The 8568-nt window shown below is 39.1% G+C and overlaps 1 long non-coding RNA gene across 1 annotated transcript; it reads right to left on the minus strand.

Annotated features, from left to right (window-relative positions):
• Window positions 1-513: 513 nt before the first annotated feature.
• Window positions 514-1068, minus strand: LOC309494892. Its single transcript, XR_014204473.1, has 2 exons — window positions 914-1068; window positions 514-876 (listed from the first exon to the last, which is right to left on the minus strand). It is a non-coding gene; the product is annotated as an uncharacterized lncRNA (long non-coding RNA).
• Window positions 1069-8568: the final 7500 nt, after the last annotated feature.

An 8568-nucleotide genomic window follows, 5' to 3' on the forward strand; every position in this document is an offset into this window, starting at 1 on the left:
ATATTTAAAGTTCTGCATAATTAAGGGTGTGTCCTGTCCACTTGAGTGACAGGTGGATTGCCGCTGATGTCAATGCTAGCCGTTTGTCTGCTGTTACTAGCCGTCACTTCACCTCAGCAAATTTTAGCTGCTGAACTTGCCATCTCTGCAGTGTTTGTGCTTTTTTTCGGGATTATTTCATACAATTTAATACACCCATTACTTCGCCCATGGCTTTGGATTCTGTCGTTGTCGTCGAGTATCGTTCAAGAGAACAACCAGCGCTGTATTTCAGTTGTTTTCCTCTGTGAACATGCACTAATGGATGTCTGACAATTTCGTTGCTTTTTGGAGTTTTCAGATTTTAAAACGTCAATAAAGGCTCGTTCGTTCTGCTCTCACGGAACAGATTATAATATGCTTATGTACCGTCAGATGAAATCCTGCTGGTGTCGGCGCTTTCTCCGTCCATGCAATAAATGCACATCCTTACATGAGCGCGGATTTCCAGCGCATTTACTTGAACTTCATAGGTAACGTTAATATATCTATGGTTTAACCCATTTGAGAGGCGGCCAAAATCAGAATTTAAAATGGACTGAATAAGCTCTCTACGAACTTGACGAGCGCTGCCGCGCTGACGGACCATAGACTATAAAAAAAGAGTGACTGACATGTATGCACATAAATCACTGTCACACACACTCTCTCAGAGTAATATTTAGTTACTGCATATACATTTTCAACTAGCAGAATAGTACAGAATCACGATACACAGTCTCACTTGTTGCCATGTCTTTTAACTATTATAATATTTCGAAGGGCAAAAACAGGAACTTTTAATTGGCTTTACATCATCAACTGTCACTTTAGCGCGAGGCCCTGTGCAGTCGCAGACTTGGTACTGTCAGTATAGCATATAGCATAGCATTACCTCCCCACCCGCCCCTTTGCTCATTTTCTGTTATCCGGGAGTGACGCGAGGCCAAGATGGCGACGGCCGGCTCCGCCCACTTTAGGCTTCAAAAATGCTCTTCAGAAACCTACGGGTGACGTCACGGACACTACGTCCATATTTTTTTACAGTCTATGGTTAAACCAATAAGAGTCTCATCTCCCATTCCCTTTAAATGCCAGCTGTGCTCGCGCCATGGCAGATTCGCTATTTACATGACGGAATTTGATAGTAGAAAGACCGTCTCCAGAGCACAAATGGAACTGCTCGTGCGCACTCTTTATGTACACAATAATAATCTTTTGCATTGTAATCCTTTTATTTTTAATATTTGGCATGTTTGTGTGCTGCTGTGCATCCCTGTGTGTTTAATAAGCAGAGTGTATGCGCATTATCAGGTGTACGCGAAACGTAAGTAACTTTGTTGGCGGATCTCGGGCGCTGTTGCTATTATACCGGTGGGATAAGTGACTCTTGCGCCTGACACAAATCTAAAATGGGTTGGTCTGAAGTAGCTACATCACTCATAGGTGTGGTTTGGGCGTAACGTGCAATAAACCAATCAGAGCGTCATCTCACATTCCCTTTAAAAGCAGGCGCGCTTGTTCCATGGCAAATGGATGGCTATTATAATGGCGGATTTGCCAGGCGCACGCCAGGAGCGGTTCACAGCCGAGGAGACCGACGTTCTCGTCAGGGCCGTAAAAGACAGAGAAGTGACATTGTATGGGGATGGGAGAAACCACTTTGTCAGGTGTCTTTATATACCTATGTGTCTTGCCACTATTGGTCAAACAGGTTTGATCCGTCAATTACTACAATTAGCCTGAATAATTTGGGTAAATGTGTAAGCTAGATTTCTGCCTATTTTTTCACATCTTCATGGAAATCACACTGATTTCCCTCGTGTGGTAATGTTTTTCCTTGTAATTATGTATGGTTTGAAAAAATGGGAACTGCTGCATCTGTGTAGATGAGAGAAGCAAAGTGTAGTGGTTGTGCACACGCTACATTATGGCTAAGCATGCGCCCTTAAAATAGCATCTGAATAACGCGGTTAGACTAGGTTTTTCCTGGTCTGTGGCGGAATTGTTTTCGGACACTGTAAAATAGCACCAGGGAACGTTTGCGCCGGAACACGCCGCCTCTTTTCGAGGGAAGTTTATTCCCTAATTTACCGACGTGTGTCTGTGGAGGGAAAAGTCCGCTGTGTGTCGGGTGCAAAATAGGAATGATACATCATACATATACGGTGTACAAAGTCAATTGTGCTGGGTGCAAGATAGGGCCCTTAAAGGGTCATGAAACCCTAAACCAAATTTTCTGAGATTTTAACAGAGGTATGTGTGTTGAACACCATTGAAGACAATATTAGCATCTGTTAGATTTAATAGTAGGGGGTAAATGGTTAAATTTGAGGTTTTTTTCCGCTATTTTCATCTTCCGGGTTCGTGTCCACGTCATCAGTGTCTCATAATTATTCATGACTGAGTTTTCTTATCCAATGAGAAGACACTTGCTCTTAATTATTCATGACACTTTCCAATGACAGACATGTCAAACTGTGATATCGCGTAGTAGATGAGAGAGGCAATGATGGGACGTGTGTTTGTTTTCGTGGTGCAAAAGTTCCAGTGCATCTTTCCCTGCGATGCTGTCAGGGCTAGACTCTGACTGCGGGCGGTTGGTTGGCCATCAACCACGGTCACATCTAAACTATGTGTGTGTAGCAACCATTCAACTGGAGAATGGTGGACTTCGGCCTTGTACACCAATGCAGGTTTCGTCTTGCGAGTGATGCGGTCCCGAGGACTTTTCTATCGCTTCAGAGGTAGGTGTGTGTGTGTGTGTGTGTGTGTCTAAAATGTAACCCTGACCGTTTTACTTGCCTTTTGTTAAATAATCACTCGTTATTAAAATGTAGATATTTCGATAATTGTATGGAACGTATGCTTAATTTGTGAAAATGTCTATGTCACTGTCCATCTTTATTAGCCTATGTGGGTTTAGGGGGCGCGTAGATCCAGGCTATGCACTGAACTTTTTTTTTCTTTTCTTTTTTCCGGAAAATGTATTATTTTCAAATTATATGCATTTATAGTGTGTATATTTATAAACAAATAAATATTTTATAATGACATAATTATACATATGCATGTACATTTATATGTTTTAAATAGAATAATGATTACTGTAGGCTAATATATGTAGCAGTGCATTCAGTTACTTTGGAAAGGACAAAAATAAGGTGTCAGTGTATTTCATTAGACTTTAACTTTGTCAGCTATAAAAAAAAATCTAGCATTTCCTCACGTTTTACCACTGATTTTTAGTGACAGTCGATATGCATGGGCCACTGGCAATGACAGAGAATACTTTTTGTGCGCAAAAACAAACAAAAATAACGACTTTATTCCACTATTCATTTCCTTCTCTCTGGGCCTCGAGTTTTTTCACGTAGTATAACTGCGCAGCGCTTCTGTGTTGTACGTCACACGCATCACACACATGACCAGCGTCAGCCAATAGTGAGCCTACGTGTGACGTACAACACAGAAGCGCTGCGCAGTTATACTAAGTGGATACTCTAAATATATATGATATTTACCATCTGAATCTAACTATGTCATGTCAACAAATGGAAAAGTCAACCAGCTATTTATTATCATGTTAATTATTATGCCTTTAGCCCCAACAGCAAGGGGTGCCTTTTACCCCAAATACCATACTTTTACATATTCTTCTGTTATTGAAAAACTGTTGCTTTAATTTCCTTGAACAAAACTGAAAAACATTAATAAGATCTTTTTTTCTCAAAATATTAATAGACATTAATTTTATCGATTCTCATTTGCTACATAAATCTACTATATATATATATATATATATATATATATATATATATATATATATATATATATATATATATAAAACATTACATATTAGATCAAATCAGAATCGACTTAGCGTTGCTGTCCTCGATCACGTCAAGAATCAGCCAAATTTCCACTTTCATCAAAAGTGGTTGTTAAGAAAATTGCTGAGCTGATTTTTTTGTGGCATATAGTGGCTTAAAAGAGAGTAAGGTCAAATGCGACTTTTATCCCAGTGCACCTTTAGCCCCGTTATACTCTATAATCTATATATAATTTAATTATAAAATCTTTAACGATTGACGTTTGGCTCATTTTATTGAAGATGGGATTTTCTTCACTAGAGTGGACAAATTGAGCATTGCACTTTCTCCTTTTCATTGTAATTCCTGTGGACCTTCTTGTGTAATATCCTCTCTGGTAATTCAGACCCTGAATCCATAAGGGTCAATTTGACAATTTCCCTTTAACAAACTACACATCAATTAACTGAGCTTCTCTGAAGCCAATATTTCTGTGCTTACTGTAAAATAAGGACAATTTACTCCAACGCACAATTATTGAATTCCTTCAGCAGATGCTCCATATACTGCATAATATCACAGTGAGAACTGTGAATCAGCGTAATGACTCAAAACTATTCAAAACATCATGATGTTTTAGCAAAGTAAAGACCCAAGGTTGCTCAAATAGCCTCCAATGCTAGTCCTACTTTCTTTATGTAGATTCAACAAAAAACTCAAAGGGGGACTGCCCTTTCCTTATCATAATTTGTCACTCATTTAAGCACTGAAACAGCTGCCTAGAGCCCAATCAGCAGGAATGAGACTTGTGTCCTTGATTTGTTTTCATGATACAGTTTGTAGAGTAGCAAAACTCAATAGAAAATATTCATTACACAGGCACAGACAAAAGATGGTTTTCTCTGGCTCTAATTATTTAAATACATAGTTATTTTCTCACAAAATAATTTTGCTCAAATAAATAAATAAGAAATCAGTTTTATTAAGACTGCAAGCCAAAACTGGGAGGAATATTAGTAAGTTCATAGCTTTGGAAGGGGGTATCTTCCTGCATATTGAATATAAAAAAAACTATATTCCCAGGCACTAAGTGTTTATTGCCATGTTAAAATGATAAGAAAAAATTAATAATTAATAAAAGTTGTTGTCACAAATTGAAGGCTGCAGCAGGTGAACTAAAGAGATGGATTTAGGCGCTGCTGCCGCTGCAGTACAGATTTTATTATAAAATACAAAGATAACAAAATACTCAGGATTTCTGACAAGTAACTTATGAACAGGAACAGAACAACCATCAAACACATGGACGAGAACAGGCCGAACTGAACAAAACACGGGCTGTGTCCAAAATCTTCCCCATACCCTTAAATAGTGCACATTTTGAGGGGACAACCATTTGTACTGGTGTCCGAAACCATAGTGGATGTTACCGAGTGCACTCATTCAATCCCATAATGCACTATATAAATATCCAAAAATCACTTGCACAGTGTGATATATTTCCTGTAGTTGTGTACTTACAATATCCCAAAAGTTCCCAAAGATTTTTAATTTCAGAGAAATTATTTTAAATAATGGCTCGTCCCTGGTCATTGTCGCCTGTCAATGACGTAATCCGATTGTTAAGTCTGACGTCACGCGTGACGTTTAGCCTTTTCCGGGTCCAAGCGCTCCTCTCATCCAGAAATAACAATGGTGGAACCTGTAAATTTATTTACGATCACGTCCTTCTTAGTGAGGCACCCTTGGCGGTCAAAAAGGGTTTAAATTCCTTTAACACCAACAGAGTGGTTAGTGTAGCTCATCACTCAGGTGGCATAATTAAGGGTAGAGTCCAGGCATCAATGAAAAAGAAGATTTACGAGGTTGAAGTGAGTTAGCTCGGGACACGGGACACAGCACTGCGGCATTGTAAAAACACTCAATAATAACCAAAACACTAGCGAAAGCGGTAGGTAGGTAGAGAGGACCTGGACTTTGGACCCGGAAAGAGTATTATCGGAGAGTGGTTACGTCACGACTTAACAACCGAATAGCCGCGTTATCCCTGGTTTCCGCTCGTACTGCCATAGTAACCATGGAGACAGACGTTGACAACTGTGTTAGGTCTAGCGGCACGCTCACGCTGTTGTTGTTTCGTTCAAACATTATGGACCATGGCAAGCAGACTTTCGGACAAAAGGAGAACTAAAACGAGGATCAATATCAGCGTGGCGTTCTCGAGATGCCGAGAGCTCCACGTCCGCGACTAACTTCGACTTGACAGAGACGCTGCTCTTGCATGTACTTTATAGACAGGTGAGCAAATGTACATAAAACTAATCAATGTTAAATAGCTCAACATGATGAAATGTTAGAGTATGATCAGTATGTTATTCTAATGTTCTAATCTATCTTACTGCTAGTCTCATACAGCCAACAAAATAACACATAGAATAACATTATAACTTTCAACACACTCAAATGCAGTTTAGTGTGATAGTGTAGACCAAGTGAACAGCGCTGCGTTACCTCACAAGTTTAATTCGTCAAATAAACTGACCTGTGTGAGTAGTAATTCAGCACTTGCAGGTAGTTCGGTAGAATGAAATGTCCTCTCATTCCTTTATATCCGCAGGACTCGCGTGTGGCGCTGATATCTGTCTCTCAATAGCAATTGTGCCATGCTTCATACCACAGTCATGTTAAAAACATCAATGTACTCACTCATCCATAAACATTATTAGATCCTTCAGCATGACGACAAGTTCCATAATTCCGCTTATGTGTCATCAACCTGCGCCTTTGTTATTTCAAGAGGTTAGCGACCCCTAGCAGCGAAAAAAAAATTACATATTGTAGCTTTAAAGGGATAGTTCACCCAAAAATGAAAATCAGCCCATGATTTAGGGGAGCGCGGGGCACAACCTAACGCGGGGTTAAATGTAACATGGACCTTTTTCATAGTTAGTCAGGGTCAAGCAGGTTGTGTTTCTGCTTATTTTCTCTCGTTGCCAGAAGACGGTCTCCCGCTGATTTGTAGAACATTTTGAAAAGATTTCGTGTAGATACTGGACAAAGTGTGTTTTGACACCATGCAAGTACATTTTTTCATCATACGTTTCCTTTTTTTTTTCGGTTTCTGAGTTGTGTGTACGTCACCAAATCTAACTTTATATTACCTTAATCACTCTCTTGTTGGCTAAAACATAGCACCATTTTGGAACATGTCAGCAACTCCTAGCAACTGTTAGCTAGGCTTAAAATATTTTTTACACAGCGGGGTTAGTTGTAGCACAGTGTTACAACTAAGCCGCCAAATGTACAACGATAATGAAATGAAAACAGGGAGCCACACAACTTTTCAGGTTTGAGTATTTATTTATATATTTATTTTGCCGCATTTAACTTTGTTGGACTTTCACAAACAATGTTGGAATTTAATAAATCAAGGTTTATAGTTTCCATGATCAAGTTCAAGACAAATCTTTTCATTACTACTGGAGCTGCCAGTTTACTAAGTTTCAAATAATTATTACACAGCAAGCACAAACTATGCAAAAGCGGCAGTCCTTCCGGTGCACTCAGTGTCCGAATTCACTCACTCGGTCTGTGATCTATATTAGTGGACTAATGTAGGAAGAAGTGAATAAGGGTATAGGGTGCGATTTTGGACACAGCCAGGGCTGAAATACAAACTCAAACCAGTCAAGGGAACAAGCAACAGGTGTGACTGATAATCAAACAATGAAGAAATCAAAGCAAAGGGATTCCAAGAAAACCAATTAAAGCTGGGACCGAGATGGGTCTTGTGCATGTTGTCCACTTGGGTCCCACCTAGTACCAAGTGCAATCCTACATGAAATTTATCTTGGCAATTAACATGGGGCCATTATGTAACCCGCGGACAATCCCTTACAGAGCCCATTTTTCAGCCCATTTCAAACCCACATGGGCCCCACATACAAATGTCGGCTGGGTTAAAGCTGGGACCGAGATGGGTCTTGTGCATGTTGCCCACTTAGGCCCCCCTAGTACCAAGTGCAATCCTACATGAAATTTATATGGGCAATTAACATGGGGCCATTATGTAACCCGCAGACAATCCTCATTTTTCAGCCCATTTCATACCCATATGGGTCCCACATACAAATGTTGGCTGGGTAGAAACAAAGGAAAAAGAACTAAACGGACAAAACCCAGCCATAAACAGAAAAAACACAGATAACTGTAACAGTTGTAATGTTACGTAAATAAAAGGAGATCAAAGACGCACTATAATTGCACCTTAAAATGCTATGATTCTGTTCTCTTAATGTTTCAACTTCATTCTTGTTAAAAGCCTATTTTGAGATTATCCTTAAAACATTACAACTTCATTCTCATAAAATATTTTTTTATGAAAATATTATGACTTTTCATATAGTGATTCCCTGTTTATGAAAAAGGTTCCCTAATTATGAAAAGGAAAATAAAGTATTAAGAGAATATTATGACTTTTTTCTTGTATTGTTCCAATTCTCATTACATTTGACTTTAAATCTTTGTTTTTGTTTTTTAGCATGGCACTTAAAAGCTGTCATAACTGCATGAATGAAATTACATGTTAAAAAAAATTGCGCATGACGCATTTCACAAACAGAGTTGTGAAATGTTTAATGGTCAGACAGTGAATGCAAGTGAACAAACATCTCTGCTTGGGCACAAGAGTGTTTCACTGCAATCACAATCTACAAGACCAACAGCATAATTAGAGCAA

This window comes from Leuciscus leuciscus (genome assembly GCF_965113295.1).
Source record: "Leuciscus leuciscus genome assembly, chromosome: 3".
In the NCBI taxonomy this organism is placed as follows: Eukaryota; Metazoa; Chordata; class Actinopteri; order Cypriniformes; family Leuciscidae; genus Leuciscus; species Leuciscus leuciscus.